The 23,169-nt window shown below is 43.3% G+C and overlaps 1 protein-coding gene across 1 annotated transcript in view; it reads right to left on the bottom strand.

The window, feature by feature from the left end:
- Positions 1-17,911, bottom strand: part of SLC7A1 (solute carrier family 7 member 1) — a 126,624-nt gene extending 108,713 nt beyond the window's left edge. Inside the window, exon 1 of the mRNA XM_030200354.1 lies at positions 17,450-17,911. The gene's annotated coding sequence lies outside the window, so the exon portion shown is untranslated. The remainder of the gene's footprint in view (positions 1-17,449) is intronic.
- Positions 17,912-23,169: the final 5,258 nt, after the last annotated feature.

Raw genomic sequence — 23,169 nt, forward strand, 5'->3', positions numbered from 1 at the left:
AATGCTAGTTAGGTAATTATAGAAACTATGATCCTAAATAAAGGAGAGGAACTTAGCAGGGGTTGGCTTCTACAACACAGAAAAAACAGACCACCCCAGCAAATGCGTATTTACAGACCATCTTTCCACTGGTTGAACGTATAGATACAATATTATCAAATACACAATTAAATACCTAAGATCCTTGCAGTCTGTCCAATTTAATTTCTGTAGCTTTGCTGTGACATCCAGCTACCAACTTCCCCTTCACTCCTTTGTAACCAACTCCTCTATGCTTATCTCAGGCTTTCTTAAACTGCAATATTGTTTTTGTCTCCACATTTGCAACGGGGGACCATTTCACATATCCACCAACCTCTCTGTACATAAATATTTTCTAAAGCTAGTCCTGGGTCCACACCCTTTAAAGCCTCATATCATGGTTTTGCTTCTTCTGCACTTATAGTTCTGAGGTATCTGAATACATCTCTCTTCACAATGGGAATGCACCCACCACCTGCCAAAAACCACACTAACCACAGGAACACTGAACAGAAATGTTCCAACTGCAGCTGTAAGAAACATACTCCCAGGAAAGAACATTTAGGATCAGCTGTTGACCTATTTAAAAAGAAAACACATTTCAATACTAAACAAAGACCTTTGGCACAAGGATTTCTTCATATTACTAAGAAGATGGATCCGTGTGGTTGTATTTTACTTCCAGAGTTAAAAAAAAAAAAAAAAAAACCACCAAGCATAAAAGGATTATTTGATTTATTTCCCAGCAACAAGGTAGAAAATGAGAATAAAAGCAATGTACCAATGACAGAGTACATTAGATAAAGTATCTTAAGTAATTTTCTAACCCGTCTTGTTATTTTTGCAGTTAAGACAGAAGGCCCATGGAACATATACAGTTCTTCATGAGAGACCTCCGAGAAAATCAGAGAGTCATGGGATAGGAGGCAAGGTTCTGGTGTGGATTAGGAATTGGTTATTGGACATAAAACAGAAGGCAGGGTTAAATGGTCATTTCTCTCAATGGAGGAGGGTGAACAGTGGAGTGCCGCAGGGTCTGTACTGGGACTGGTGCTATTTAACATTTATAAATGACTAGTAAAAAAAAGGCAAGTTTCTGACACACATGAAACGGGCGCTAGCAAGGTTTTCGTCGGCGTGTGTATGAGCGAGTGAGAGAGTGTGAGTGTGAGTTTCGCGCCAAAATCACCCCGATCGGAACGCCATCCGCGGGCCCTCCCCGGAGGAGCTGAGTACCGCTTTTACCTCAAGGGACCGAGTCCACGAGCTCCGGTCACGCTGCAAAGTCAGGAAAAGCCTTAGAAATAGCAGCGCTGTCAAAGCGCGATTTTTTTTTTTTAACGCTGTGAGGAAAGTTGGAGGCAAACAGCTACAGAGGTACTCCAGAGGCAGAAGAGGGTGGGAAAGGCAGGGAAAGGGCGAACTTATATGCCTGCATCCACACAGGGGGAAGGGTAAGGCAGGGAAAGGGCGAACCTATATGCCTTTAAAGTGGGCTCCACTTAGCCACAACACCCCTGCTACAACTGGGAAAAGCACAGGAGCCACCTCAGGCAGAATCTTCAAGGAGCTGAACAAGCTGCGTCCAACCCTGCTGGGAGATAGAGAAATACTGAGAGGCAGATGGAGCTAGCATGGCTATTGCGAGGGCGCAATTGAGAGACAACGGCTATTCTAACAAGGTCATCTCCACTCTCTTGCAGGCCCGCAAGCATTCCACTTCCGTGGCCTATGCTCAGATCTGGCGCCAGTTTGAGGCTTGGTGTGCTTCTAAAGCGATCACACCCATGCGGGCTTCTGTCTCGCCGATACTTGACTTTTTGCAGGATAGTGTCCAAAAGGCTTGGCCTATAATTCCCTGCGTGTTCAAGTGGCAGCGCTGGCATGTTTTCAGGGGAAGGTCTCGGGCCTCTCCCTGGCTGCGCATCAGGGCATTGCAGGTTTCTTAGAAGGGTGCTTCGGCTCCGGCCTCCCATTCAGGCCCCTTGTCCGGCTTGGAACCTGGGGTTAGTATTAAAGGTTCTTCAGTGTTCGCCCTTCAAGCCGCTGAGGCGAGCTTCGGAGAAGGATGTGACTCTAAAGACAGTCTTTTTGGTGGCCATTACATCGGCAAGACGAGTGTCTCAGCTCCAGGCGCTGTCCTGTCGAGACCCATTTCTGCAATTCTTAGAGTCCAGAGTTACGGTACGTACTGTGCCTTCCTTCCTGCCTAAGGTAGTTTCAGCGTTTCACCTAAACCAGCCTATTTTTCTGCCCTCCTTTACTAGGGAGGAGTTTCCGGAATCCTTTGGGCAGTTGCACCTTCTGGATGTGCGCAGGGCTCTGTTACAGTATCTGCAGATGTCAAATGCTTTCAGGACCTCTGATCATCTTTTTGTATTGTTGTCAGGTCCTCGCAGAGGGTCTCCAGCGTCTAAAGCCACTATAGCCCGTTGGCTTAAGGAAGCCATTTTTTCTGCATATCTGTTATCTGGCTGGCCTCCGTCTGACGCCTTTAAGGCACATTCCACAAGAGCGATTGCCTCCTCTTGGGCTGAGACGGGAGCACTCTCTCTTCAAGAGATATGTAGTGCAGCTACTTGGGCTTCTAAGCTCTCTTTTGCCCATCATTACAGGCTGGGTGTGGCTGCCAGGAGGGACGCGCTTTTTGGAGCACAAGTGCCTGCGCGTGGTGTGGCTTGTTCCAGTCTTATTTAGGGATTGCTTTGATACATCCCACTCATAATGGATTCATCTGTTGCTGATGACAAGGAAGGGAAAATTAGGTTCTTACCTTGGTAATTTTCATTCCTTTAGTCACAGCAGATGAATCCATGATCCCTCCCTGATTGACTCTGTTTTGTGTTCAGTTTTTCCTGCAGACATGTTCCCTTATTGGGAGAAGTTGGAAAACAGTCTTCAGGATTTCTGTTCTACTACAGGAGGTTGAGTTCGTCCCTCCTTTCTGTTATTGCTCCTGTACTGGGGCGTTCGTTCGCTGTGAGGAAAGGTCATGTTATGCTACTTTGTGGTATAACACTGCTTTGGAAGCTTCAAAATACTTAGAGGCAGATGGAGCTAGCCATCCTAGAGGCACTATGGTTTTCAGTGTTCTCTATCTCCCTCTGCCGGTAGGTGGACACAACCCATTCGTAATGGATTCATCTGCTGCTGACGAGAAGGAAAATGTTTTCTCAACATATCCTGAGGTATCTACTGGAGATTCCCGCTACTAAATTTACCTTCTTTTAAATGTATATTCTTCACCAACTAAAAAAAATTCCTCATTACAAAGAAAAGAAAACTTGGAAGTGGATGTTTTAGATGTTTTAGTTTCAACTCAGATTTGTATGTTTGCAACATTGGTTTTATCATCAGATAGAGTGACTACTCAAGACATATTTTAAGAAAAGAGAAGAGAAAACTCTCAATTATGAAAGTGAGAATTTTCCCAGATGTATCCAGGGAAAAACAGAAGTGCAAGAAAGTAGTTTCTATTACTGTGAGAGTTTTGCTTTTGGGGGCTTCACTTTTAGCGATGTCCCCTTGTAAATGTATAATCAAGTTCTAGTAAATTAAGTATGTCTTTTCTGAGCCTTATCTTTCTAGCTTTATTTCTTCTAGACAAGCCTCAGGTCAGATATTGGCTAACCCAACTGAGTGAACTATATTGCAATGTGTGCTAATTGTTAGAGTACATGAAATGGGATAGCGTGTCAGACAACGTTTTCTTCAATAAATTTCTTTATTATCCCACAGTTTAATCTTGTGGTCCAAGCTGGGCATGGCCAGTTTAAAAGTTTGTTTTTTAAGTTTATATTTTATTTAATATTTGTGTGTACTGACACCCCTTTTCTACAAGATTATTACTTGGTTGTGAAAAAATTATATTGCATATATTTAAAAAAAATTACAGGAGACTTCCGGTGAGGAGATGCAGTAGAGAGGGCAGAGGGCTTCGATCTTACCATGACTTATTGGCTACGTATCATCTCCACGTGCTCTTACCCTCAAGCGATTGTCATTCATCCCTTGTCTAAATAATCCGACTAACTCCCAGTATGCCCTTTATTACTCCCCCTACCCCTTCTGATCGTAGAACCACCATCTCAGTGTTATGTGAAGGCTCCATCCCCCACGTTCCTGAAAAGCAAACCTCTTAGTCCCTTAATCAATGATAAAATTAATTGAAGTCAACGTTATATATAGGTCCACACATATGATTGATTTCCACAATTCAAAGTATCCTCAATGACTTGCATAGATAGAAGAGATTCTCTCTATGCACCTAATACTATGGATAAGGCATTCTATGCAACTCTGTTAAAAGATTTACATTAGAGTGAGGAATATCTTATTATTATGGAAGGTGATTTTAATGAGGTGCGTGATGTTGATTTGGACTGTTCTCATGGCAGACAGGGTGGTCTCGGAAATGACGCATTTTACTAAACCCTAGATAGAAGCAACCCTTAATGGAAACAACAGCAGCGAAAAAAAGACCGAGACAGTTCGTCCAGGAGATTCCAAAATGGCTGATAAAAAACGTGTGTACCACTATCGCCGTAACCCAGCTCAGAATGGGCAGCTGAAATTACAGCAGAGGTTAGTGCAGCGGTGGAACAGACCATTGGGAAGCAACTACAAGTAATTATAGATAAACTGTACAAGATGTATCAGATATTTAATGCACTGACTAAAGATATACAAGAACTGCAGCGTTGAGTTAGTTCTATGGAGGACGAGCAAGCACATGTGGGCCAATAAAAAACCTAAACCTGATTCTAAGCTCAAAGAGTTGGAAGAAAAAAACTTGATGAACTTGAAAATAGATCACAGAGAAACAATTTATGTTTTCTGGGAATACCAGAAGACTTGCATCCCTTTCTAGAGAAATGGGCTCCCAGACTCCCTCCATCTCATAATACTGGCGGGAACGTTCCAAACCGAAAAAGCTCATCGTTTGGGCCCCCGGAGGGAGAATACTCAAAGACCCAGGGTAGTCATTATCAAATTGCTAAACTATTTACAGAAGCAAGCAATATTATCAGCAATTTGTCAAGGAAAAACACTTCAATATGAGGGACAATGTTTTAGGTTTTCAAAATTACTTGGCCGCAGTATTGGCGGCTAGGAAAGCATTTGCACCACTGTGCACAAAATAAGATTCGCCTTCACATACCCGGCGAAACTCAAGCTGACACATAATGGAGTTATATAGCAATTTGACATGGTCTCAGATGCCTCTAAATATGTGGAACGCTTCTTTACTGAATCTTTGGAGTGACTGATATGACGTGCTTTGAGTTTGCCTATTGCAATGGAGTTCTTATTCTGCACCCTAAAGTCGGGGACTGCCTGGACAGACTGTGTGAGCAAAAACGGATCAAGATCAATGCAGCTTTTTATGGATATAAAGATGACTCGTAAGGCATTTTTAATGCTGAACAATCCACTCTGAGATCCAAGTTGAGAGCTAAAGACACATGGAGAGCCTGGACAGAACTATAGAAAGGAAAAGGGAAAAGAAAAGATTTTTTTTTTTTTTTTTGCATTTCACAATTGCTTGACTGAAGTGCCTGCGTCCAAAAACGAGTCAACCTTACTCCATACAACACTGAAGTAACAAGTGGTCTTAATCTGTACCATACCTGACACATAATGCAACTACAACGTACTTTGATATAAGATCTGTTGCTTCTTGCAAAAGTCCAACCATCTAAATAAATGTCGATCTCCAAGTCATCCCCTGTTGGGCAAGCATAAAACTGTTGATAATACATTCAAAAGACAGCAGCAATTTTGCGGCCTGTGCATACCAACTGTCCTCCCCCCTTTATCCACCTGTGAGATGAGGCACAATCCTTTGGCTTGCCCAATAAAGGTTGGCCAAGAGTTTCCCCATGCTTATTCCCATGTAAATAAAGCTAATACTTTTTCAGGGATTAATTGTACAAGTATGAAGAAACTCATTAGGAGCAGCCTGAACAGCTAATTAAGTCCTGTGAGGGGTAGGGCAGTTACCATATTGAACAGTGCTGCAGTGACCTGATGTTAAGGGCGCAAAATCTATCACAGGCCTTCCCTTTTAAAACTAGTACAAGCTATGATAGCACAACTAAGCACACCTTTTGTGGCCTCCCACTAAAGCACTGGGTTGTCCTGATGAGTAGAATTATGATGTTGATAATCCACCGTCGCAAAAAGGTATTCTCAAAACTCCATATCCCAATATAACGGAAGAGAAAATCTCCTCTAACAGGATTTATCCACAGAGTCCCAAGCTCCTACAAGAACCAAATCAAGGCATGATCAGAAACACTATAAGGGTCTATTCCAATATCTTGTACCAGAGGAAAAAAGTGCTTGGGATAACAACCAATAATCAAGTCTAAATTGGGAAGTGAGCCCTAGATAAAATGGGTATAACCCCTAACCCCAGGTTCTAATGTATACCAAATATCTAAAAGACATAACATGGAACAAAGGAAGGGGATGTCCCGAGAAGATCTATCGGAGACAGTCAAGGACCATGTTAAAATCACCACCCATTATAACCAGGAAATCAGGGTAACATAGCAGAGCATGGATCAGTGAAGTAAAAATCATAAACATTAGGGGCATATACATTACAAAGGAGTATCCGTTGCTTGTTTAAAGTAACCCAATTATAAAACATCCAGAAGAATTTTTCCAGCAACCACATCTCACACGCCCAGAGTCTTACAAAAAAAAAAAAAAAAAAAAAAAAAAAAAAAAAGAGAGAATTAAAACTCCTGCCTTGTGGTGGACAGCCGGAGCCTCCACCAGGTTTCCCACCCACCACTATTTAAATTTTTCGTGTTCCAAGGTAGACAAATGGGTTTCTTGTAAGAATCTGTGCCTACTTAAAACATCTCAGAGTTGCTCCTAGAACCCCTAACACCACAGATTTCACCTCCTTCCTAGATAAAACATCAAGGATAGTCCAACAGGCTATGTTAAATACTACAAAGAACTTTCCAAATCTCCTTGCAATACTTTAAGCCTATTAGTAATAACTGCTATTTGTGAATTATTTATGGAAGCCTCACAGGTCTACTTTGGGGTGGGGTGGGGTGGGGTGGGCACCCCCCCCCCCCCCCAAACACCACAGTAAAGAGGCAAGCCCCTTTCCTTGCACTAGTACAGTAATAATAAAACCAGCATTTAACAGATCAGCACTATAAATTCTATTTTATTTAACAAAGTGTGGAGTGGAGGCCTAGTGGTTAGAGCACCGGTCTTGAAATCCAGAGGAGGCTGGTTCAAATCCCATCGCTACTCCTTGTGATCTTGGGCAAGTCACTTAACCCTCCACTGCCTCAGGTACAAACTTAGATTGTGAGCCCGCCTGGGACAGAATAATATCCAATGTACCTGAATGTAACTCACCTTGAGCTACTACTGAAAAAGGTGCGAGCAAAATCCAAATAAATAAATCTCCTAATTATTGTGAAGCTGGAGAATCAATCCAACTTCCCTGGCACACATACACAAGCCAAAACTATTTCAACTATTCATAAGAACAAAATGGATAGTCCCCTTTACTCTCATGGCCTCTTCCCACATGCTTCTATGCTCTCTTCACACTCCTGCACCCTCTTTCTTGTCATATCAGACCACAAGGGCAAACAATACAAAAGCAGTAGTCTGTCTGGGAGAGACACTGAAGCAACCCTAACAGCATGTGCTCACAGGTCCTGCCTGCTGTGTCAGACTGGTGCTGGGGAGGGCTGTTCAGATTGCATTCCAAGGTGCTGCTGGTGGGTGGTGGGAGGCGGGGATAGTGCTGGGCAGACTTATACGGTCTGTGCCCTGAAGAGGACAGGTACAAATCAAAGTAGGGTATACACAAAAGGTAGCACATATGAGTTTATCTGGTTAGGCAGACTGGATGGACCGTGCAGGTCTTTTTCTGCCGTCATCTACTATGTTACTATGTGTCTTCAATTAAAAGCCGAGCCTGCTCTTCTTTTTGCTTTCTGTTTCACAGGAACAATTATGCTCCTCTTTTTCCCTCCTCTATGAAGGGCCCTGGTTTCTCTATTTATGTTTACCATTCTTCCCAAGCACTAGCACAATCTGCCTCTTCCCAGCATTCTCCTCTCTCCCCTGTGCAAAGAAGGTACAGACAGATCTCTGACATCACGACTGAGACAGCCTACACCCCGAGTGTCTGCAGCACCTACATCTCCTGCACAAGGAGAGAAGGTGCGGGCACTATAGGACTGACAAGTTGTGGTTGACGGACAGGCACCAGAGGGTGGTGGTGAATGGAGTTCTCTCGGAGGAGGGAAAGGTGAGTAGTGGAGTGCCTCAGGGATCGGTGCTGGGGCCGATTCTGTTCAATATATTTGTGAGTGACATTGCCGAATGGTTAGAAGGTAGTTTGCCTATTTGCGGATGATACTAAGATTTGTAACACAGTGGACACCCCGGAGTGGAAAACATGAAAAGGGATCTGAAAAAGCTAGAAGAATGGTGTAAAGTTTGGCAATTAAAATTCAATGCGAAGAAATGCAAAGTGATACACTTAGGGAGTAGAAATCCACGAGAGGCGTATGTGTTAGGCGGTGAGAGTCTGCTAGGAACGGATGGGGAGAGGGATCTTGGGGTGATCGTATCTGAGGAACTGAAGGCGATGAAACAGTGCGACAAGGCGAAGGCCGTAGCTAGAAGGTTGATAGGCTGTATAGAGAGAGGTGTGACCAGCAGAAGAAAAGAGGTGTTGATGCCCCTATACAAGTCGCTGGTGAGGCCCCACCTGGAGTATTGTGTTCAGTTTTGGAGGCCGTATCTTGCTAAGGATTTAAAAAGAATTGAAGCGGTGCAAAGAAAAGCTACGAGGATAGTATGGGATTTGCGTTACAAGACATACGAGGAGAGACTTGCTGACCTAAACATGTATACCCTGGAGGAAAGAAGAAACAGGGGTGATATGATACAGACGTTCAAATATTTGAAAGGTATTAATCCGCAAACGAACCTTTTCCGGAGATGGGAAGGCGGTAGAACGAGAGGGCATGAAATGAGATTGAAGGGGGGCAGACTCAAGATAAATGTCAGGAAGTATTTTTTCACAGAGAGGGTGGTGGATGCTTGGAATGCCCTCCCGCGGGAGGTGGTGGAGATGAAAATGGTAACGGAATTCAAACATGCGTGGGATAAACAAAGGAATCCTGTTCAGAAGGAAGGGATCCTCAGGAGCTTAGCCTAGAATGGGTGGCAGAGCCGGTGATTGGGAGGTGGGGCTAGTGCTGGGCAGACTTATACGGTCTGTGCCAGAGCCGGTGGTGGGAGGCAGGGCTGGTGGTTGGGAGGCAGGTATAGTACTGGGCGGACTTATACGGTCTGTGCCCTGAAAAAGACAGGTACAAATCAAGGTAAGGTATAAACTAGCACATATGAGTTTATCTTGTTGGGCAGACTGGATGGACCGTGAAGATCTTTTTCTGCCGTCATCTACTATGTTACGTTACTATGTGTATGACCAAAAGATGGTACAGAAAACAAACTAAATTAGTGGTTCCCAAACTCATCCTGAGGGGCCTCCAGCCTGTCAGGTTTTCAGGATATTCATATTGTGGGTGAGAAACCTGCATAGAAAACTAGTGAACTACACTAAATAAACTAAGGAGAGCAGAACCAAGTACTTCACGTCACTCTTTATTTGATATATTGCAAATAAAAAGAAAAAAGAGCAGTTAATATAGAACAATAAAAATGGGGAAAGGAATAAGCACAAGATGAAACCTATGATACGATCAAATTCAAATCAAAGTACAGTATAAAAAGAAACAACTTATTAACCCAGGGGTTCTCAACCCAGTCCTTAGGATAGACCCAGTCATGTATATTCATTATAGGTATCCTGAAAATCTGAAATATATTTGCATATAATGGAGGCAGTCCATGCAAATTTCTCATGCATATTCATAGTGGGAATACTGAAAACCAGACTAGCTTAGTGTATCCCAAGGCCTGGGCTGAGAATCCTTGTACTAGCCTAACACACAACAGGAAGGAAGGAAGTGTAAATGAGACAGTACAGTGTTAGAAAGCTGCCATAAGAGAACTCAGACCCAACTACAAAAGGAACAAATCAATATTCAAGGGGAATGAATGCCTGTGTAAAGTAATCTTACATTTCATAAAAGAGACTTCTTGACAAATCTCAATAGGAAGGGCATTCCAGAGAATAGGAGCAACAATCTTAAAATGTAATAGTTTGGTAGAATCCATACATACAGTGGGGGAAATAAGTATTTGATCCCTTGCTGATTTTGTAAGTTTGCCCACTGACAAAGACATGAGCAGCCCATAATTGAAGGGTAGGTTATTGGTAACAGTGAGAGATAGCACATCACAAATTAAATCCGGAAAATCACATTGTGGAAAGTATATGAATTTATTTGCATTCTGCAGAGGGAAATAAGTATTTGATCCCCCACCAACCAGTAAGAGATCTGGCCCCTACAGACCAGGTAGATGCTCCAAATCAACTCGTTACCTGCATGACAGACAGCTGTCGGCAATGGTCACCTGTATGAAAGACACCTGTCCACAGACTCAGTGAATCAGTCAGACTCTAACCTCTACAAAATGGCCAAGAGCAAGGAGCTGTCTAAGGATGTCAGGGACAAGATCATACACCTGCACAAGGCTGGAATGGGCTACAAAACCATCAGTAAGACGCTGGGCGAGAAGGAGATAACTGTTGGTGCCATAGTAAGAAAATGGAAGAAGTACAAAATGACTGTCAATCGACAAAGATCTGGGGCTCCACGCAAAATCTCACCTCGTGGGGTATCCTTGATCATGAGGAAGGTTAGAAATCAGCCTACAACTACAAGGGGGGAACTTGTCAATGATCTCAAGGCAGCTGGGACCACTGTCACCACGAAAACCATTGGTAACACATTACGACATAACGGATTGCAATCCTGCAGTGCCCGCAAGGTCCCCCTGCTCCGGAAGGCACATGTGACGGCCCGTCTGAAGTTTGCCAGTGAACACCTGGATGATGCCGAGAGTGATTGGGAGAAGGTGCTGTGGTCAGATGAGACAAAAATTGAGCTCTTTGGCATGAACTCAACTCGCCGTGTTTGGAGGAAGAGAAATGCTGCCTATGACCCAAAGAACACCGTCCCCACTGTCAAGCATGGAGGTGGAAATGTTATGTTTTGGGGGTGTTTCTCTGCTAAGGGCACAGGACTACTTCACCGCATCAATGGGAGAATGGATGGGGCCATGTACCGTACAATTCTGAGTGACAACCTCCTTCCCTCCGCCAGGGCCTTAAAAATGGGTCGTGGCTGGGTCTTCCAGCATGACAATGACCCAAAACATACAGCCAAGGCAACAAAGGAGTGGCTCAGGAAGAAGCACATTAGGGTCATGGAGTGGCCTAGCCAGTCACCAGACCTTAATCCCATTGAAAACTTATGGAGGGAGCTGAAGCTGCGAGTTGCCAAGCGACAGCCCAGAACTCTTAATGATTTAGAGATGATCTGCAAAGAGGAGTGGACCAAAATTCCTCCTGACATGTGTGCAAACCTCATCATCAACTACAGAAGACGTCTGACCGCTGTGCTTGCCAACAAGGGTTTTGCCACCAAGTATTAGGTCTTGTTTGCCAGAGGGATCAAATACTTATTTCCCTCTGCAGAATGCAAATAAATTCATATACTTTCCACAATGTGATTTTCCGGATTTAATTTGTGATGTGCTATCTCTCACTGTTACCAATAACCTACCCTTCAATTATGGGCTGCTCATGTCTTTGTCAGTGGGCAAACTTACAAAATCAGCAAGGGATCAAATACTTATTTCCCCCACTGTATCTGTAGATGAGAAAGAATCACCAAAAAATTATATTGCGATGAATGTGAATAGGTAGGAATACAGGGAATTAATGAACTAAAAAGTGAAGGAGGAATGCTGGCCTAGAAGGTGTGTTAAAATAAGGATTTAAAAAAAAAAATGTGGAATGACACGTTTTGTCAATAAGGAAGAGAATAATATGAAACTTTTTAACCCCGATAAACCAGTTTCATCGCAGTGTAAACTATGCTACAATAAATGTGACTATTTATAAATATACATACACACACATTTACATAAAAATATTTCACTGTATGGCTGACATTGAGGCGTATTTTCAAAGCACTTAGCCTTGCAAAGTTCCATAGGTTACTATGGAACTTTGTACGGCTAAGTGCTTTGAAAATGAGCCCCATTGTGTATTTACATTTGGACCATGATTTAACACACACACACACATATATATACATATATATATATATATATATATAGTCAGGCTCAGTCGCCAGATCCGCACCACTCTCTCTCAGTCTCTTCCTTTCTTCACCAAGCACGCCCTTCACTCCCGAGTCGACAGTCTGCAATCTGGGTCTCCGGACAATAGGCAAATCACCAGAAGTGCTTTATTATCTCCTGAGTACATTTAATCTGCTTTAAGGCTTCACAGGCCTTCCCCTCTCCTCAGTGTAGCTCCACTTTTAAACACAGTTCACTGGAGCCCTGCTTGCAATACAGTTCAGCTTGGGCCTGCTTTCCACACAGTTCACTTTGGCCCTGCTTTCTCCAGCACTGCTTCTAATCCAGTACTTAGTGATACTGCTCTTTCACACAGCTAATGAGCATTGCTCACAATTCAGTTCCGTTAGCAATGTTTTCCTCATCAATTCAGTTTAGCACTGCTTTCAAACACAGTTTAGTTTAGCATTGCCTTCAAACACACTTCAGTTTAGCACTGCTCTCCAACACCGTTCATCTTAGAAATGAAATTAAACAGTTCAATTCAATGATGGTCTAAGTCACTTTCTCACTCTTAGACCTAATGACCCACATCCCTCGTTTGTCAGCACAAAACCACCTGACATCCACCCACCGGGTCAATTCACCAAGGCTTCATTCACTCTCTCCAGTTCAGTTCATAACTCACTTTAAGAGCCCTCCACCAGCACTTTCATTTCCTCCTCATTCTCCCCTCCTTCCACCTCCTCCAGTTCCATTCTCTCCTCCCCTTCCTCTCGGTCTAGGGGCTCCTCCCTTCCCCCATCTGATTCCATCTCCCAATCACACCCCGGCTCCTCCCTCTCTTGCATAGAATCTTCTCCCTTCACCTGATCCCTCTGCTGTTGCTGCACTGCCTTCTGGACCTTGTAGTTTATTAGCTCCTGGCTTTTCTGACGTTGCCCTGCCTTCTGGGCTTTGTAGTTCCTTGGTTCTGAATCTCTCTGGTGCTGCACTGCCTTCTAGGGCTTGTAGTTTCTTTGCTCTTCACAATATACACACATCTCTCTATCTATATATCTATAAATAGCCTAGAAAAAAAATAGACCATAGGGTGTTGTCGCATTGCCCATTTCCCCTACAGACTATGGATACCATATACCCCTTTTAATCACTGACTTTACCCTCCATTTTCCAAAACACAAAGACCTTGTTTATTCACCAAATGCAGTCATTGGATATAAACTGAAATTTTTAAAACGTGCATTACAAAAATTAATGTACAATTTATATCATTACAAAACAGTCAATTCTACTAACAGTCTACTATTAGACATGGTGCTGGAGATAATATGAACAGCAAGAGTAGGAAAAGGGTCAGAAAGGCAGACAACTAAAACGTGGGGAGACAAACAAGATGATGGGAACTCTTAAAACACATCTTCCCAAAATGTACAACTCTCAACTGGATGAGACATTGTTTATCTGCCATCATCATGAACTATATTATTACAGCATATTAGATCTACTAATAAGAGTTGATAGCATTTCTATATACTAAACTTTTCAAAAACTTAAAAAAATCCTGATAATTCATAAGGGCTGTATAAGATAATAAGTGGTGCAGGTATGTCCTTGAATGTCAGTTTTCAATTAGTTTCACTGACAAACCTCCATAAGATGACAACCGTGGTGTAGAATAGGTAAAAATGAGCTGTGGCACTGTATATATTTGGCTAGTGGGGTTGCAATTCTGGGTGGGGGCTTATGCGCTTTTGCTGTTATCACGTGTTCCTCAAGGGTCATACTGTCTCTGACCTTATTCACCCTTTTAATCAGTCCCCTATCTCACCCTTTTAATCAGTCCCCTATCTCTCCTCATCCAGTCTATGGTAATTAGAGTATATTCCTATGCCGATGACTTCCTTCTAGTATATTACATGGAATTAGGTTCAGTTAATTTACTACCCCTGTACAACTGTCTAAAACACCACCTTGTTCTCAAAAACCGAAAGAAAAAACAGTAGCCTGTTGGGTCACTGGGTCTCTCTCTGCCTTTTTACCCCATTTGTTTGGCAGAAACATTGTTCTTGTCCAAACCTTTCGGTACCTTGGGGGTCATTCTGGATTCTGCTTTACCTTTCACTCCTCAAATCTCTCAGGTCATTAAAGTAGGTTTTTTCTTTCTACGCAAGTTACGGCTGATCCAGAATTTGTTCGATTTTGAAGCTCTTAGTAATTTGTGCTATGCCTTTTTACACTCTAGATATGACTATTGTAACACCGTCTATTCAGGGATCACAAAAACTAATCTAGAGACTACAATTGTTACAGAACACAGCCGCCCAAATTCTTTGTCATGCCTCTTGCTTCAATCACATCTTATCACCCCTTCTCCATCAGCTACACTGGCTACCTATCAAATTCAGTCAAATTTAAGATCTTGACCTTAACACACAAGGTGCTCTACAGTGGTTCTCCTGCCTATCTTACTTCTCTAGTTATCCCCTATATGCCTTCCCATACTCTCACTGAATGGCAATAGACTGATACTCCCTCATCCTGCTAAGGCCAGATGGTAATCCACTAGATCTATTCTTTTTCACTGCACCAACTTTATGGAATGCACTGCCACAGCATCTACTACTACTACTACTTAACATTTCTAGAGCGCTACTAGGGTTACACAGCGCTGTACAATTTAACAAAGAGAGACAGTCCCTGCTCAAAGAGCTTACAATCTAATAGACAAGTGAACGGTCGGTCCGATAGGGGCAGTCAAATTGGGGCAGTCTGGATTCACTGAACGGTAAGGGTTAGGTGCCGAACGCAGCATTGAAGAGGTGGGCTTTAAGCAAAGACTTGAAGACGGGCAGGGAGGGGGCTTGGCGTAAGGGTTCAGGAAGGTTGTTCCAAGCATAGGGTGAGGCGAGGCAGAATGAGCGGAGCCTGGAGTTGGCGGTGGTGGAGAAGGGTACTGAGAGGAGGGATTTATCCTGTGAACGGAGGTTACGGGCGGGAACGTAAGGCTTGAACTATCCTACATCACTCTCCATACCCTATTAAAAATTCATCTTTTTCAAAAAGCTTTTGTAGCTTGATTTGGACTGGTTCTGCAGTGAAATAATTAAGCACCAGCTCCTTTTTTTTTCATGATATTTACTTTCCAAGTGTTCTCTATTTTTGGCTTTCGTTTTCTGCTCATTTTGCACGTGTTATTTTTTTAATTTTAAACCGCTCTGATTGACCTGAAACACAGGCAGTAGAACAAGCTCAATAAACAGTTAATGCCCACAAGATCTAACCCACCACAAGGCCTCTTCTTAATAACTGCTACATAAACTATGCATAATTCCAACTTAATCCAGTTTGTAACACTATTTTTGCCTTTAAAAACTCTTAACCAGAAGTACCATCGCTGAAAATACACTAAATGAAAAAGTTATTTACCATAACATAAAAACAACTCTGTTTAAATCAGAAAAAAAAAATACTGAACAGTAATCACAATAGGGGTAAACGGAATCTTCACAAAACGTATATGCAAAAACAAAAAAGGCAACACATTTCCAGTTAAGGCTAAATTCTACCAAAATGAGTGGGAAAAAAGCTACATGCATTATACATGCACAAATCGTCTTATATAGCTCTGAAGAAGTGTTTCTGTGTTTGAAAGCCAAAGAGGCATATTTTCAAAGCACTTAGCTTTCCAAAGTTCCATAGGTTTCTATGGAACTTTGGAAGGCTAAGTGCTTTGAAAATATGCCTCAATGCCTCAGGCCAGATACAGTACAGTCTCGATTATTTCACTTTCATTAATCCGACCATCCGGCATATCTGACCACCACTCCCCAACCAGTAAGGTCATCGTGCCTCTTTCCATTCAACCCCGAGAATGTACTTCTGACCAGGAACCCAGCTTTTACTGTAAAAGAGGGCCATTGTGTCCCGGGACCTGCTTTTCCAGCCTTTGTTTACACATTGTTTTGAGGGGTTCCCACTGCTGTATTATCCGACAACGTCGGATAATCTAAACTACTATACTTGACAGCCGGAAGACCCAACTCACCCAGGTCGGGGACATCTAAATTAGGCTTCATGTCTCTTGCAACAGGGCGGGGATTGCATCAGGTTGAAACCGAAAACAGCCAAGTCTTCCCTACTCCCATGGAAAGCCGGCTGACGGCAGCAGCTTGAGCAAATAAGCCACGGGCTCAAGAGCACACATGTCACGCCTACCTAAAGTCAACCTGCTTTCCATGTGCCTCTCTCAGGAAGGGATGACAACACCCCCCACCACCACCACCACCTACCTCGTGATCCGTTATTTTAGTTCTCTGTTGTTAATATTCCCCTAGCCCCCGCAGACAATGCCCGCGATGTGCCTCCTTCGTTTCCGGACAGCGATCACTAAGCTTTAAAAATGGAGAAAGGGGAGACAGAATATTTTGTTTCTGCTTCAATGGTCGGGCTGAGACCTGGGATTAAGCGACTTATCCCTAGCACCTGCCACTGGGAAAAATGGATGCGAGTAGTGGACTCTTGGAGCACTGCACACAGCTCCATGTAAGGCCGGATTGCAGAAGACAAAAGCCACGCCAACTTGTCTTGACCCTCCCTCCCTCGGCGCACAGCAGAGAACCCAAATATACAAAAGCTTCCCCCCCCCCCCCTCCACTCCCTTCCTTCCTGTTCAAGATAACACGAGAAACAAAACCCAGTGACTATTAAAAGAGCAACGCGGCGAAAGGCGGATCCATCCACCCCAAACTACTGAAAGGCACTGGCAGGAAGTGAGTAAAGGAACCTTTTTACACGCGTACAATAAATATTACATCAATTGACTACCATGCTGCTTTCTAAGCAGGGGAAAAGAAACAAAACGTTCGACCCACCGAAGTCACATATAGTAAAAGTCAAGTGTGCTACACAGTAAAACAGAGCGAACGGCGGGGAGAGAGGAACGTTAAGACACTTCCGCGCGCGCACCAGCAACGGAAAAAGGTAAAAACCCAGATCTTCCATGTTTTACCCAGACCCTCAAGCGAATACTGGAACAGAATAACAGCAGAAGCTGCAGTTTCACAGAAAGAAGGAAATATTGCAAATGAAACACATTCATATAATGGCTCCAGCACGCAGGAAGCCAGGTGACCGGCTCGCTCCTTACCTGCCTAGACTCCTTATGGGCTCACTTCAAGCTCGTTCGCTATTAGCTGGGAAGTCTGGGGACGAGGTAAGAGCAGCGACGGTCGCAGTTGGAGTAAAACTACCTCGTTCAGGCAACAGCCACTTTCTATCCCCTCCTGACCCGCCGAACAGCAAAGCAAGCACTCACTGAACGAAGCCACGACACGAGCTGTAGAATTGCATCAGATCCTACTACCCGGAGAGCAGCATTGTGGGAAAAGTCACTGTACGGCAAGGCGTGAGCTAAGTGGTGGGTGGGTTCGGGTAAAACGTGGATCCCGCGGATCAACCCCCATGGCCTTAAAAGCCTTTGTGGCGCCCTGCCCTGCCGGCCGTTCTTCGGGTGCGCCACCCGTCGAAGAATGGCTGTACAACAGTTCCGGCACCCACACAAGGAGCTTTGATAACAGGAAACGTCACCATGAGTCTTTAACGGCCTTAAAAAGAGGACGGAGCTTATGGCCATATTGAGGGCTAGATGCACTAAAATAAAGGAGCCAGTAACGTGGGTTTTAAACTGGTTCTATCCAGTTTAACTTGCAAGTAGTAGACCAGGACATGCACAAAAGGGCAGTGTCCTGTCATGGTAGGATCTAACGAAAACGGAATGCAGATGAGCAAATTAGTATTATAATGTGTATAATTCGTATTACAATGAGATGCACTACCATTTTCCAATCCCCTCACCATGGAAAACATAATGGGAGGTCTGCACATCTTGTTGGGGCTGCTGTGAGGGAATCAGAAGGGGAAAAAAAAAGAGAAACCCTCCGTGAAGCGATCCACTTTGGCACTTATCCATGGTAGGGGGAGGGGGCAGTTAGCCTGCCCTGCGCTCAGCTCGGCAGACCCTCGCAGATATTACCTCCCCCTTGAACAGAACATTTTTGAAATCCAGCCCCCCAGGCTGCTGCTGATAAGCTTTGCTGTGCACTGGGAAAAAGAATGACAGAGAAGGAAGACAAGGCGAACCCAGCAGCAGCTACAAAGCCCTGGGAGCAGGAAGCAAGAATCATGGTCTCTCAGCCAATCACAGTGCATTTAGCTGACACCAGTAACAGCTAAACACGCTGTGATTGGCTGAGACCTGGAGGCGGGGCATAATCAAAAGGGATGGGTGGTCGCAGGCCTCTTATTCACTTTCAAGATACTTTATTGATGAGCTTTGACTTTTAACACTTTTCACATGTCAAGAGAAGTCAAGTGTAAGCGGCTACGACTTTATTTATGCTCTGCGTGTTCATACTCTATTTTTCTCTCTTTTTTTATATCCGTTTTTCCCTCTGTTTTTATTAATTTGCCTCTGGACCATTGGGGACAAACAATTGGGACACCCTGAGCTCAGATTGGTGCTCCCAGTGTAACCTTCAATGCGTGCGCTGAGGGGTTGCTTACTGAGGTGTGTTTTAATAGCATTCAACAAATGTAGTTCTGGTGTATGGTCAGAACTGCAAAGCCCCTTCCTTACATTTCTGAGATTTTCTGGCAGTCACTGATGGAATGTTGCTTTCCGACAATTATTTTTGGATATGAAACATAGCTGCAAGCCACAAACCTACCGTTATCTTGCAGTAAAATATTTTCCATTTGTAACCAGCGAAAAATAACATTTTTTTTAAACCCACTTGTCCATAAAGGACATCCTTGGCATGCGCAGAGCAGCCAGCATAACGCTTGGCTGCTCTGCACATGCTCAACTGGCTAGGAAGGAAATGCAAATGAGCTAGCAGCAACCAGCTCATTTGCATGCGATTTCCTTAATACATGCCCGTTTCTTACCGATTCGCTAAGGAATCGGTAAGGGAAGGGCTTTAACGTTTTGGTTAGTGCATCTAACCCTGAGTGACGCCAGGATAGAACTTCTGGTAGACGCTATTGGTAAATGATATGAAACTTTTGCAGGTTTTTTTTAGCATTTTACCAAACTTCGCTGGTTTGTCATTCTTTCTTCTAGGAGTGGATCAGGTGGGGGATGTAAGGGGAGTTTTGCCAGGGGTCGAGGGATATATATTCATCTTCTGTGTGAAACGGGGGGGAGGGTTCTATTTAAAATGCTTTTTGCTGTGTTTTCTTTGTTATATGAAATGTATAGGGGTTTTTCAGTGCATCCCTATATGCCTTCATTTTTCCTTATTATGATAGTAAAGATATTTCTGTGTAAAAAGAATAGCAAACGCATATGACGCCTATGCATGTGTAATAGGGTTTTTTTACAAAAGTGTTTTTACCTGTTGTGTGGAGCTGCTTGTGTTTTTTCAGGGCTTTAGAGGCAGTCTGAGGCATTTCTGGATCCTTTGGGTGGGGGGGGGGTTCCGGAGGAGGTATGAGGCCAGTTCAATTTTTGTGGTTTTTTGTTTTTTTTTTGCCAATTATTTATTTATTTATTTTTTTTTTTTAAATTTGAAAATTTTTATTAGACACAACTTAAGGAACACAGTGTAAGGCTATGCTGCCTTCAAAATTCTGAAATACATCCAACAGTTGAGTTACATCTCGGTATATCATCAGTTTTAATATTTTTCTCTCCCCCCTCCCTCTCCCACCCTCCCCTATTCATTACTGTCCACTTCTTGGTTGTATCCCCTGTTTTTTTTACAATGTATTAGTCCATAATTTCTCCAAATGAATCCACTCTGTAGCATCAGGTTTGTATTTACCCATTCTCTTATCAGTCAACTGTTCCAGGCCTACAATATTCTTGACTCTCATCTTCCATGATGCAATAGTGGGGCCAAGTCTCTGTTTCCAGTGGGCCGCAACTTCCAACTTTGCGGCTGCCAACCCTAATCTTTTAAGCCTCCTTTGCCATTTCTGACCCCTTTTATTTCCCCAACCTAATAAACACCATTTTGGCTCTGTTGGAAATTGTGTGTCCAGAATGTGTGTCAAATGTGTGGTAACATCCACCCAAAATGATTGTATATACAGACATTCCCACCATACATGTATAAAGCTACCTACCCCGTCCTTACATCGCCAACATTGATCAGATACCTTGGGATATATTCGTTTTAACCTGTCCGGCGTGTAATACCATCTACTTAGAACTTTGTACGCATTTTCTTTTATTAATACACAGATAGATGCTTTTTTCACCTCCATACACACCCTTTCCCATTCCTTCACACTCAGTTCAATATTTAGATCTCGCTCCCACACTAACATATAGGGTAATTTCTTCATTTTGTCTCCCCTTATATATCTATATAGTCTGGATATACCCTTCTTTCCTCCCTCCAAGGTTTCCCATATGTTTTCCAATATCTCTCGTTCACGTGGATCGGACTGCAACCACCCTTGTCCCTTCATAAAATGCCTAACTTGTAAATAAGCATAATGATCGGAATCTGGCAGTACGAATTTCCTTTGAAGGGTTGCAAACTCTCTTAACACCCCTTCAGACATAAGGTCCCTAAATCTTTTCAGTCCCTTTCGATTCCACTCCCGAAATACCCCTCCCTCTCGCCCTGCGGGAAACTCAGCTTCTTGCCTAATATATGCTAAGGTAGAGGTTTTTACCCCCTTCTTAAATTTGTTCTTTAGTACATCCCAGATATGTTGCAAGTGAGATATAAATGGATTATAATATCCCTGGTGAGAGTTAGACATCTTTACAGATCCCCACACTCCTCTTTCCAGGTTACACCAAGGTATTAGGTCCTGTTCCAGAGTCGCCACAGGTGATCTATGCCCTTTGCTCCATTCCGCCACCTGTTTCAACTGCGCTGCTTGATAGTACCACAATACATTGGGTAGCCCCCTTCCTCCCTCCTCCACCTTCCCCCACATAATTCTTTTCGATACTCTAGCCCGCTTGCCCCCCCACGCAAACCGAGACAAATCAGCTTGTAATTTATTTAGAGCTGCTGTGGGGACCTCCAGCGGCAATGTTTGGAATAGAAACAACATCCGGGGAACCAAGTTCATCTTTATCACCGCTATCCTGCCCCACCATGATAACGGTCCGTTTTTCCACCTGCTCATATCTGTACGCAGTTCCCGGAATAACGGAGCGTAATTCAATCCGTATAGCTTTGTGATATCCAAATTCCTAAATATTTAAAGTTATCTCGTGCATGCCTGAAGGGAAGTTTTTGCAACAGAGCCTCCAACCCAATTTGGGATGCATTGATACTCAAAATTTCAGATTTATCATAGTTTACTTTAAATCCAGACAACTCTCCGAAACTTCGAATCTCATTACAAATACGAGTTAAAGACTCTTCCGGATGACTTACATAAAAGAGAATATCATCAGCAAACAAAGCTATCTTATGTTCCCCTGCTCCCGCTTGAAATCCTCGTATCAGTGTTGTCTCCCTAATCTTCTGTGTAAACGGCTCAATTGCTATAGCGAAAAGCAAAGGTGAAAGTGGGCACCCCTGTCTAGTTCCTCTCTGTATCTGTACCGGATCTGAATATCCCCCATTGACTTTTATCCTTGCCATTGGTGCTGTATATAATCCCTGGAGCCAAGTTACAATCCCCTTACCAAATCCCATGACCTTTAATACCTCCCAAAGATAGTTCCACTCCACACGGTCAAAGGCCTTTTCTGCATCAGTTGTTAACAACACCATATCCTCCTCCCATTGTTGTGCCTCCCATATTATGTTTAATGTTCTCCGAATATTGTCAGCTACTTGCCTTTTGGGGATAAAGCCAGATTGATCCGGATGAATTAACTGAGGCAGAAATGTATTAATTCTTTCGGCCATTACCTTAGCCAATATCTTGATATCAATATTTATTAAAGAAATCGGTCTATACGAGCCACATTGTGTTGGATCTCGACCTGGCTTAGGGAGGACCGTAATCCCCGCTTCATACATACTTTTCGGTAACTTCCCTGTTTTGAAACATGCATTTCCCACCCTCACTAACAATGGTCCTATTTCCTTACCCAACAACTTATAAAATTTGGCCGTGTATCCATCTAAACCCGGTGCTTTCCCCCCCTTCAAGCCCTTAATTACTCCTTCTATCTCCTCTACCGTAATAGGTTTATCTAAATATTCTCTCTGATATTCCGTTAGCCTTTGTAGACCTAACCCTTCCAGATATTGTTGAATTCCTACCTTGCTGGCTCTCGTTTCTTTGGCATACAGGGCTGAATAATACTGAGCAAATCTTTCCCGAATCTCCTTATCCTGGTAAGCTAACTGATCTCCTGCCCCCTTTATCTTGGTGATTGTGTTGCGTATCTGCTGTTGTCTTAAACTTCGCGCCAGCATTTTACCCGCTTTATTGCTATACTCAAAATACTTCTGTTTTGTAGGTTTGCGATGATATTCCATTTGATGCAATTGAATCCGTTGTAACTCTGCCCTGCATTCTTGCAGTTCCCCCCAAATTCCCTGATTTCGTCCCCCTTGATGCTGAGCTTCTAGAGTGACTAGCCTTTGTCGCACCCTCAACTCTTGTTGCTGTCTCTCTCTCTTACGCTGACTCCCTTTCCTAATCAAATGCCCTCTCACTACCACCTTTAGAGCATCCCAAAGGTTCCCATCAGATGTTTCCCCATTATCATTATGTTTTAAGTATTCTTGTATCACTATTCTAATTTCTTCACAAGCATCTACAGTGTCTAGCAAGGATTCATTTAATCTCCAAAAAGTATGTCCCCGTTCTCTCCCTAATCCCTTCCAAGAGATCCAAATAGGTGCATGGTCTGATGCATGGATGGTTCCTATACCCGAA

The sequence above is a fragment of the Microcaecilia unicolor genome, chromosome 4, assembly GCF_901765095.1.
Source record: "Microcaecilia unicolor chromosome 4, aMicUni1.1, whole genome shotgun sequence".
NCBI classification, from domain to species: Eukaryota; Metazoa; Chordata; class Amphibia; order Gymnophiona; family Siphonopidae; genus Microcaecilia; species Microcaecilia unicolor.